This window comes from Schistocerca cancellata, chromosome 3, assembly GCF_023864275.1.
Source record: "Schistocerca cancellata isolate TAMUIC-IGC-003103 chromosome 3, iqSchCanc2.1, whole genome shotgun sequence".
NCBI lineage: Eukaryota > Metazoa > Arthropoda > Insecta > Orthoptera > Acrididae > Schistocerca > Schistocerca cancellata.
Window position 1 is genome coordinate 450936349 of NC_064628.1, and position 12061 is coordinate 450948409.

The following is a 12061-nucleotide window of genomic DNA, read 5'->3' on the forward strand; positions in this document are numbered from 1 at the left end:
CGGTCGCAGGTTCGAATCCCGCCTCGGGCATGGATGTGTGTGATGTCCTTAGGTTAGTTAGGTTTAATTAGTTCTAAGTTCTAGGCGACTGATGACCTCAGAAGTTAAATCGCGTATTGCTCAGAGCCATTTTGAAATGATGAGGACAACACAAATACCCAGTACCCGGCAGAGAAAATCCCCATCCCTGCCGGGAATCGAATCCAGGACCCCATGACCCAAGGGCAACAACGCTAGGGAATCACATGAGAAAGTTTGCATTCACACATGGAAACTACGCGTTTGCAGGTTCACGCAAATAACTTTTTGGGCAATAAACGTACTCTACTCTTTGTTAATATCTGGAACACGTTCACAAATGGCCATAGAACATCGTAATCGAGTTATGTCAACTAGCGAATATTCAGAACAACGATGTTATGACACAATCCATCACATATTTACTGACTAGTATTTTCTAACTTTTTAGGAGCTACCTCTGTGGTTTTTAATAGATCAACCCTAATACTTTGCTCTCAGGCGGCCCTGAAGTCACTACAAAAATTTTCTGGCGAACACATCGCACTGGGAGCTACAACACAGTTGTAGTGCTTCAGAGTACCAAACCGCAAGCTGGCGTCAGTCCGGCCTCGGAAAAATACGTATTGCTCAGTTAGGTGCAGCTCCTCGTCCCTCACAGGTGCAGCACTTATTGTCTACAGACAACATTTTTCATGTCGTTGCCTAAATGAATTGTGTGTTATAGTGCTACAGCCTAAAAAAAATAAAAACAAAAGGCAAGTGAGAGTACGACGAGCTCTGAGAGTTCCGTACAAACTTAATTATCTGTACAGATAATAACAGTAATAATTTTGTGCCGGTCAGCAGCCAGGTGTAAGTATTTCTGTTGGCCGCCACTTCGGCGACTTGCGTGTGCCCAACTAACCCCAGTTCTTCAATGGGGGAAACGGGACCTACAATTTAACGAGGAATCGCAACGACGTCTCAATACTGTCGACTCCTCACGTCGTTGAGACGTGAAGACTGGGTTAAAACGAAGACTAAAAAAATCTGTTGTCCGAGCGAGACTCGATCACGAGACCTCCGCTTTCGAGGAAAGCGTATTTACCGTTAGACCAAAATTCTCTACACGTATGAAAATAGTTCATCTATAGGTTTTGGTGATTGAGGCTCCGAGTATCAAAATGTATTATATAAATGGCCACATTTTTCTTATTTTACTCACTTACAAGCTTTTTCTTATTTTTGTTTTTTTTATTTTTACACCGCCAAGGACACGCATAATTGACACAAATTTAAACTTCATACCTCTACCAGTTTCTGAGGGAAAGGGGTCTCAACAGACGGACAGACAGAGTCGGAAGGGCAATCCTATAGGAGTTCCGTTTTTTACCGACTGAGAAGGGGAGCCCAAAAATGAAGCCGTGTCTTTCCATATGAAGTAATTAAGGCCTCCACCGTGTTTTTCCATATGTTTCCTTAAGTCTAGTCTTTGGAACTACTTAATAGAATTTCTAGCGTTTTTCACTAATAGGTAGATGGATTGACAGAAATGTCATTGTACGTAACTTATAATTAGATTAATGATGAGTGTGCAACATATATATTATCTGCTACAATTCCATTGGCGTTTAAAGTGATGTCACGTGGCACTGATGGGAGCTATGAGCTGGTCACCTACAGAGGAGGCATACCAGGCGGAAAAAGCTGTGAAGTAAACAGTCGGCGCAACTCCAGAGAGCAGAACGGTATCTATACATACACTACTGGCCATTAAAATTGCTACACCAAGAAGAAATGCAGATGATAAACGGGTATTCATTCGACAAATATATTACACTAGAAGTGACACGTGATTACATTTTCATGCAATTTGGGTGCGTAGATCCTGAGAAATCAATACCCAGAACAACCATCTCTGGCTGTAATAACGGCCTTGATACGCCTGGGCTTTGAGTCAAACAGAGCTAGAATGGCGTGTACACGTACAGCTACCCATGCAGCTTCAACACGATACCACATTTCATCAACAGTAGTGACTGGCGTATTGTGACGAGCCAGTTCCTCGGCCACCATTAACCAGACGTTTTCAGTTGGTGAGAGATTTGGAGAATGTGCTGGCCAGGGCAGCAGTCGAACATTTTCTGTATCCAGAAAGGCCCTTACAGGACCTGCAACATGCGGTCGTGCATTATCCTGCTGAAATGTAGGGTTTCGCAGGGATCGAATGTAGGGTAGAGCCACGGGTCGTAACACATCTGAAATGTAACGTCCACTGTTCAAAATGCCATCAGTGCGAACAAGGGGTGACCGAGACATGTAACCAATGGCACCCCATACCATCACACCGGGTGATATGCCATTATGGCGATGTCGAATACACGCTTCCAATGTGCGTTCACCGCGATGTCGCCAAACACGGATGCGACCGTCATGATGCTGTAAACAGAACCTGGATTCACCCAAAAAATGACGTTTTGCCATTCGTGCACCCAGGTTCCTCGTTGAGTACACCATCGCAGGCGCTCCTGTCTGTGATGCAGCGTCAAGGGTAACCGCAGCCATGGTCTCCAGGCTGATAGTCCATGCTGCTGCAAGCGTCGTCGAACTGTTCGTGCACATGGTTGTTCTCTTGCAAACGTCTCCAGCTGTTGACTGAGGGATCGAGACGTGGCTGCACGATCCTTTACAGCCATGCGGATAAGATGCCCGTCATCTCGACTGCTAGCGATTCCATATTCTGCTAACAGTCATTGGATCTCGACCAACGCGAGCAGCAATGTCGCGATATGATAAACTGCAATCGCGATAGGCCACAATTCGATCTTTATCAAAGTCGGAAACGTGATGTTACGCATTTCTCCTCCTTACACGAGGCATCCCAGCAATGTTTCACCAGGCAGCGCCGGTCAACTGCTCTTTGTGTGTGAGAAATTGGTTGGAAACTTTCCTCATGTCAGCACGTTGCAGGTGCCGCCACCGGCGCCAACCTTGTGTGAATGCTCTGAAAAGCTAATCATTTGCATATCACAGCATCTTCTTCCTGTCGGTTAAATTTCGCGTCTGTAGCACGTCGTCTTCGTGGTGTAGCAGTTTTAATGGCCAGTAGTGTATTATAAATTATAGTTACCCGTCGTATTTTCTGTATATGTGTATGTGAAGGCCAATGTCAGGAACTACTGTAGAGATTTAAATATGGTTTCACTGATTGATAGCCTTACTTAGGAGGAAGGTTTTAGTGTATCATTTATTATCGCTAGGCCAAACAACTAGATACTTCGTACCAATCGTGTAAGCTCTGGGCATGTCGCTAGTTAACTAATATTTATTCAAAGCAGCTAAATGTGCTGTCCTCTTGAATTGAAAGAAAAAGACATCTACCTACTGGCACACTACACGTATAATCACTCAGGCTAATATATTATACAAAATTCACTCTTGATTTCGTATATTTCCAAACTTCCTGGTCTATATCTCAAATACCGACCAACTTAGCCACTCGAGCAGTCGAAGAGTAATCTAAAATTCATCTTAAGTTACACATAATATGTCCCATACCAAATCGGAGCCGAGACTCACTTGTCAGTGCTCTAAAATTCAGCACTGAAATTTCGACTACCTTCGGACCACCTCTGGTTGCTTCGAACTTCACAACACTCCACAAATTGTTTTATAAAACATTTACTTTTCGATTGGTTAAAAACAGTTTAATACTAGAAGTTTATGAGAATATTTATCCCTTAATGCAAATCTGTGGCAGTTTGCTATATTGTTAATACTTGTCATCAATGTGTTCCATTGTGACGTCTAAGCTGCAAGCGTGTTCCGCCGTCTCCTTACTAGATTCAACTGATCTCACGATGACCAGCATCCCCCACTCCACTATGCGCTGCTGCTGCACATGCGTTGCCACAGACTACGCTTGTCATTAAAATTCTCGAATGCTCCACGCAGTTTTACTGGAACGGCCTGTTTGACGGCAGTTCTTGTACAAAACGATTCTTCGGCATTTTCGCAGTCCATTCACTTGATAAATGTGCAATGAAAGATATTAAGCGTACTTTAGAACATAGTGGTAATAGCAATGTTGGAAAATCGCCATTGGTATACACACGTGCCAGTCACATTAATGTGACCACCGCCTATGTCGCACGTTAACGTGCAATAGCCACTCACAGACGGTAGCTGGCAGCACTAGCAGTGAAGGGTACACAAAGCGTGTATGTGAGATACGCGACACGGGTGCAGTCGATGTCGCAACGCGGAAAGAGCGATTTATCCGACGTCCAAAAGGGGATGATCATTAGCTTTTGGGCCAAGTGTGGAAGCATTTATGAAACGGCTAGGTTTGTAGATTGTTCGAGTGCTGCCGTGTTTGAAATATTCTGTGTACGGAAAAATGGTGCTATCAAAATCCGAGGCCGAGGCAATTGTGGAGCACGACGAAGCCATTGAGAACAGGGATGCACGACAGTTGAAGAGATGTGCGCAGGCCAGTAGATGTGCAACCGCTGAGCAGCTGAGCGTCTAGTTGAACTAATGGGATACAACAGTATTTCCGCCGGCCGGAGTGGCCCAGGAGTTCTAGACGCTTCACTCTGGAATCTGTTAAGTCCCATAATGCTCAGAGCCATTTTTGAACAGTATTTCCTAAACGACTGTACAGCGAACGTTACTGCTCGTGGGCCTCCGCAGCAGGCGCCTGGTTTATGCACCCACGCTTACAGCTGTTCGTCGGCGATGAAGGCTGGAATCTGCTCGCCAGTATCACAATTGGCCGTCCACTGAGCGGCGACAGCTAGTCTTTTCAGATGAATCAGGTTTTACGCTCCATCGGACAAATGGCCGATGGCGTGTACAGCGTAAAACGTCTGAAAGCAAACGCGTCCAGACCAGAGGCGGAAGTGTTCTGGTCTGGGAAATGTTTCAACAGCTTTCTCTGAAGGCACAATGCATCAACACAAGTATGCGTCTATCCTTGGGGACCATGTCCACTCCTACACCCAATTCATTTTTCCTCAGCATGACGGCATCTACCAGCAGGACAATGCAACGTGTCTCACAGCTCGCAGTGTATGTGCGTCGTTCGAGGAGCACCAGGACAAGTTAAACGTATTCCCCTGACCACCAGACTCCCAGGATTTTAACCCAGTCAAGAATCCGTGGGACCACCACAATCGGGCTACTCCCGCTATGGATCCTCAGAAAAAGCAGCTGGTCACGTCACTGGAGGCACCATGGCTCCATATACTTGTCGGTAGCTTCCAGACTTTTTTCCTTCATGTCTCGCAGCGTCCCGCTCTGAAAAAAGTGGTTATTCAGGCTTTTGACAGGTAGTCACATTAATGCGACTGGACAGTGTAATATCCGCTGTCCCACTTGGAGTTGTTAAGGCATTTTCTAATTTCTGTAGAATCCGAGTATGTAAAAGCATAAGACAAGATTTTAGTTTCACCAAATGTTATTGTGTGTTATTTGTGAGATTGTGTTCATAAACTGAAATTTCTAAGTTCTTAAGCTCTCCATTTATAACGTGCCTTTGGAAAAAAGGTCTCGACGTTGAGAAGGGACAGAGAAATCCACTGAATTGTTTTTTCCTGTGAAAAGCGGAGATGGCACAAGCAGCTGCATCGGTCCAACGCTCTATTCTCCATTTGGCATCGTAGGATAAACGAATCGGAGTCGCAGTATCAATAGGTTTCTTGCAAACTTAGCACCAGACATACCGTGCAGCGTAGCTAGTTTCCCAGTCACTCTCCAATGGCGAATATGTTGGCAAACAACGACCTCTGAGACCCTCAGCTCACGTCTCCAACGTTTAATGGGCACCTTGTGAGTATGCAACCGACTCCAGAGTTAAGGCAAGTAAATTCTCTTACAGCAGGTAGTCTTCAGCAGTTCAGTACGCCGTAGCACAACCTCATCTGAATTACAGCAATACTCAAGAAACTTGATTTAGATTCATAATACGTTAACGCTCCGTCAGCCTAAAATTTTAATCAGACGCCGTTGAAAATCAGCCATTCGTTCTGAAGTGGAATTTTACCCAAACCTACAGTTTAGAATTTTTGCTCAAGATATTTATGTATCAGACCGGACTCTCAAACATTCTAACTCAACTAAGTTCCGATCGACTAGTTAGACAACTTCCACTCTCTTGAAATTATCATGCGCTTGTACTAACACCAGAGTATTCTTTCGGTTACCTACTGGATCCACTAATCAATCTTACATCTAGAAAATCTACACTATAGTTTATGGAACAGTTCCAATTAAATACATTATCTATCACTGACATGGGACAATCATAGTTTATGCCTTCTTGCTGCACATGGTTCTGCTTCTGGATCTTATTGTTTGCTATGCGTCGTTGATCTTGTTGCTCCACATTTTTAGGTACTGACTCACGTACCTGAAGGTCACACGATTGTACGTATCATCCCGTCTATAACTTCCCCTCCTTATTTGTTACACATGCCGGACCGATTCCTTAGATCTACTTTTAGCTATACTAACTACGACTGAACCCACACCCAAACTTAGCTAATTTAAGGAGGCAATACTTCGAGAAATAATACACCTAAATTGTAGCTTGTTTGTAGCGGCAACTACATAACAGAAAATTTCACTCAATTCCCTCTAGTGCTACAACTACATAAAACAGCGTGACAAGCGAAAAGCCGCAAAACTGCAGGCCAGACTCGAAGTCAATCATGTAGTCTTACTGTATTGCCCCTGGGCATTCTGATGCCCACTTCATACTTCACCTTGCCATTTTCAGGTAAGACAATGCCTAATGTTATGTGGCTCTGTCAAGCACCCGTTAATATTCTCAGAGAAAATACAAACAAAACCCGATGATTTCACATGGAAAGCAGTCGCTTATACAGTATGCTTATCGGTAAAAGTTAATGTCCATGGATGAAGGTTCTTTAATTAACGTAAACAACCATTAGATACAAAAATATTACCATCAGACATATAATATCAGACAATTGTATGAGTGTCATCTCGATGGTAAGAGGCCCTATATGTAACAAAAAGAGAAAATTAATCACGAAAACAACAAAATGAGATTCCGTCAAATCTTAAAACTTTTCGGTGTAAAAATTGGAAACTTGTTTTTGCGTGTTCAGGAATGTAAAATTTTGTATTTCGACAATGCAGAACAAGACGCTTACTCTTCTCTGAATAGTATATCAACGAGCCACAATTGGGCCCTTTCAGTTCATACAGTTGTACTGACAAACCAAGATATTCTGAGCAGTACCCACCGTGACACAGAATGGATTCTTCTCACGTTGCAGGCACGCAACGCTGTAAGAAATGTATATAAATGGTATAAACACAAATGGGGCTCATTCTAGCACTGACATAAGCAACTTCGAAGGCATTTTGGTGTGGACCGGCGCCTGTGAACGACTGTCTCGGAACCGGCGAAGATGGTTGCCTGCTCACGTGCTACTGTCGTGTTAGTCTACAAGGTAGACCAAAAGTCATTACCCATCGTGACCTAATCGAATACAAAACAAACAACTGGAATTCTGAAATAACTGGACACTTTATTGAAGGTACAACATAATTTATAACATCCTTTCCCTAACTGTTTTCCATCTTTGCTGTTACTTTCCGTTAGACGATTTGGGACGCTTAGGCATGCTTGTTGCACAGTCCTTTGTTACAATCAGGTCATCAAAAGCGTTGTAGACAGCTTCTTTCAAGCTCCCAGTTGTCTGTGGTTTTGCAGCCTTGTCTTTAACATAACACCAAAAGAAGAAATTCTTTGACATAAGGTCAGGACATCTGAATGGCACTACTATTGTCCCTCGTCATCAAGAAACTTTTCCAACAAATTACACATTACCGCAGTTTCGCACAGCTGTCCGCGATGTGAGGCATCATGATGTCGAAAGTAATGGCAGTTGAAGTCATAGTAGGTTCTTTGTAGGTTGTCAACATTTTCATGTTTTCAGTGGACTACAATGGGTAATGACTTTTTGTCTCGCTCCTCCCCCCCCCCCCCCCCCGCCCCAAACACACACACGCCGATAGGTATAAAGTCGTTAAAGGATCGTGACCACGAGTAGGTGACACGGTTTTGGATGTGTACCTCTCGTCACGGAACACGGGTCATTGGCTTGTCCGCAAGCAGGGTAGGCAGCCATCTGTGACGTGTAAAGTAAACTACTGGACATTAAAATTGCTACACCACGGAGATGACGTCCTACAGACGCGAAATTTAGCCGACAGGAAGAAGATGCTGTGATATGCAAATGATTAGCTTTTCAGAGCATTCACACAAGGTTGGCGCCGGTGGCGACACCTACAACGTGCTGACATGAGGAAAGTTTCCAACCGATTTCTCATACACAAAAAGCAGTTGACCGGCGTTGCCTGGTGAAACGTTGTTGTGATGCTTCGTGTAAGGAGGAGAAATTTGACCTTTGATAAAGGTCGGATTGTAGCCTATCGCGATTGCGGTTAATCGTATCGCGACATTGCTGCTCGCGTTGGTCGAGTTCCAATGACTGTTAGCAGAATATGGAATCACTGGGTTCAGGAGGGCAATACGGAACGCCGTGCTGGATCCCAACGGCCTCGCATCACTAGCAGTCGAGATGCCGGGCATCTTATCCGCATGGCTGTAAAGGATCGTGCAGCCACGTCTCGATCCCTCAGTCAACAGCTGGAGACGTTTGCAAGAGAACAACCATGTGCACGAACAGTTCGACGACGCTTGCAGCAGCATGGACTATCAGCCTGGAGACCATGGCTGCTGTTACCCTTGACGCTGCATCACAGACAGGAGCGCCTGCGATGGTGCACTCAACGACGAACCTGGGTGCACGAATGGCAAAACGTCATTTTTTCGGATGAATCTAGGTTCTGTTTACAGCATCATGACGGTCGCATCCGTGTTTGGCGACATCGCGGTGAACGCCCATTGGAAGCGTGTATTCGTCATCGCCATACTGGCGTATGATCAAGCGTGATGGTATAGGGTGCCAGTGGTCACACATCTCGGTCACTCCTTGTTCGCATTGACGGCACTTTGAACAGTGGACGTTACATTTCAGATGTGTTACGACCCGTTGCTCTACCCTTCATTCTACCCGTGCGAAAAGCTACATTTCTGCGGGATAATGCACGACCGCATGCTGCGGGTCCTGTATGGGCCTTTCTGGATGCAGAAAATGTTCGACTGCTGCCCTGGCCAGCATATTCTCCAGATCCCTCACCAACTGAAAACGTCTGGTTAATGGTGGCCGAGGAACTGGCTCGTCACAATACGCGAGTCACTACTCTTGATGAACCGTGGTATCGTGTTGAAGCTGCATGAGCAGTTGTACCTGTACACGCCATCCAAGCTCTGTTTGCCTCAATGCCGAGGCTTATCAAGGCTGTTATTACGGCCAGAGGTGGTTGTTCTGGGTACTGATTTCTCAGGATCTATGCAACCAAATTGCTTGAAAAAGTAATCACATGTCAGTTTCCGTATAATATATTTGCCTAATGAATACCCGTTCATCATCTGCATTTCTTCTTGGTGTAGCAGTTTTAATGGCCAGTAGTGTACAATGCTAGTGCAGGCACAAGCGTTTCGGAGCGTATAGTGCAGCACATATTGTGGCGCCGCAACAGATGGCCATCTCGTGTTCCCAAGTTGGCCCAATATTGCAGCGGGACTGATTGCTGCGGGATGATCATAGATCGACCGTGAATCAATGGAAATGTGTCACCTGAAACACATTTGTTGTTACACCAGGTTGAAGGCAGTGTCCATGCACGCCACCATCCAGGCTAAAGGCTGCGCGAAACGTGCACCGGGCCACGAAAGCCGCCGGTGGAGGCAGCGTTGTATTATGGGGAACATTTACCGGACTTCCGTAGGACGAATGGTAGTAATCGACTGCAGTATGAGAGCTGTCGACCATTACTGCGGACCTCTTGCATCCCGTCGTGCTTGATGTCTTCCCCAAAGGCGTTGGTATCTTCCATCAGGATACTTGTTGTCCATCTCAAAAGACTGGAATCGTCTTATAACAGACTGAGGAGCATGATAGCGAATTCACGTTAATCTACTGATCACAAGATTCGCCTCATCTGGACGCGACGGAACAAAGTTGGGGCACTATCGGCCGGCATTTCCGCACACACAAACCACAGGCCGGTAATTTAGGGATATTACGTGACCTGTGCTTAGATGTCTAGTGCCACATAGTGTCTGCAACCTACCAATGACTTGCTACGCAGAATACCTGCACTACTGCGTTCCACAGCAGTGATATGAAATGTGATGATCACATAGACTCAATCTAAGGTGAACAAAGAGAAACACTTACTTCCATCGGTGGACACAGGGAAATTCAAACAGTCTGTACAGGAGATTACCTATAAAACAGTCGTACGTTTACTTAGAATATGATTACCACATGAAATACGATTGACAGGGTATATAGAACATATTAAAAGAAGAGAAGCACGAATGGTTTCGTTTGACTCAAGGGAGAGCGTCACGGGAATCTTGAATAACCTGAAATTGCAAACAACTGAAAATAGACAACTAGTATTCTTCGAAAATAGACGCACGAAGTTTCAAGAACCGGAGTTAAGTAGGAAGTCTGCTATATACTATAGTACAAGGGTTATTCGGAAACTAAGGAACGATCGGTTGCGAAATGGAAAACACAATGAAAATCCGATGAAGTTTTGCACAGGTGTGTTGGGCAGTGTGTCTAGTATGCCTATCGATAGCCTTACGTCGTTCGTTTTAGTTCTGAGCACACACGGAGCACATAAGATCCCTAGAACAATAGTGTCTCCCGCCAAGACGAGGGCCTGGTGAGAAATTTCGCCTGAAGCTATGCAGCCAACATTATACAGGGTGGCCCATTGATAGTGACCGGGCCAAATATCTCACGAAATAAGCATCAAACGAAAAAACTACAAGAATGAAACTTGTCTAGCTTGAAGGGGGAAACCAGATGGCGCTATGGTTGACCCGCTAGATGGCACCGTCATAGGTCAAACGGATATCAACTGCGTTTTTTTTAAATAGGAACCCCCATTTTTATTACATATTAGTGTACTACCTAAAGAAATGTGAATGTTTTAGTTGGACCACTTTTTTCGCTTTGTGATAGATGGTGTTGTAATAGTCACAAACGTATAAGTACGTGGTATCACGTAACATTCCGCCAGTGCGGACGGTATTTGCTTCGTAATACATTACCGTTTACCAGTTGCGGAAAAGGTCGGTATCGTGCTGCTGTATGGCTATTGTGATCAAAATGCCCAACGGGTGTGAGGTGTGTATGCTGCTCGGTATCCTGGATGACATCATCCAAGTGTCCGGACCGTTCGCCGGATAGTTATGTTATTTAAGGAAACAGGAAGTGTTCAGCCACATGTGAAACGTCAACCACGACCTGCAACAAATGATGATGCCTACGTAGGTGTTTTACCTGCTGTCGCGGCTAATCCGCACATCATTAGAAGACAAACGGCGCCAGAATCGGGAATCTCAAAAATGTCGGTGTTGAGAATGCTACGTCAACATCGATTGCACCCGTACCATATTTCTATGCACCAGAAATTTGCATGGCAACGACTCTGAACGTGGTATACAGTTCTGAAGGTGTACCCGTGGTCTAGGGGTATCGTCTTTGATTCATAATCAAAACGTCTTCGGTCCCGGGTTCGATCCCCGCCACTGCCTAAATTTTGATACATAATCAGCAATGGCGGCCGAAGACTTCCGGCATAAGAAGTCAGCCTCATTCTGCCAATGGCCTTGTCAAAGAGGGCGGAGGAGCAGATAGAGGTTCAGGGCACTCTCTTGTCCTAGGGGTGGGAAATTGCCTCTAAAGGCGGCAGAATCAGCAATGATCAACGACATGAGGATGCAGAAGGCAATGGAAACCACTGCATTAAAGACACGTAACGTATATTCACAGGACATACGGCCTGTAATTGAAGAAGTGTCATGATGATCTCTCCATTGGCAAAAGATTCCGGAATAGTCCCCTATTCGGATCTCCAGGAGGGGAATGCCAAGGGG

At 45.0% G+C, this 12061-nt stretch overlaps 1 protein-coding gene across 1 annotated transcript in view; it reads left to right on the forward strand.

The window, feature by feature from the left end:
* The window catches only part of LOC126176362 (uncharacterized), a 1325137-nt gene that overhangs the window by 1290421 nt on the left and 22655 nt on the right, over positions 1 to 12061 (forward strand). The window lies entirely within an intron of this gene.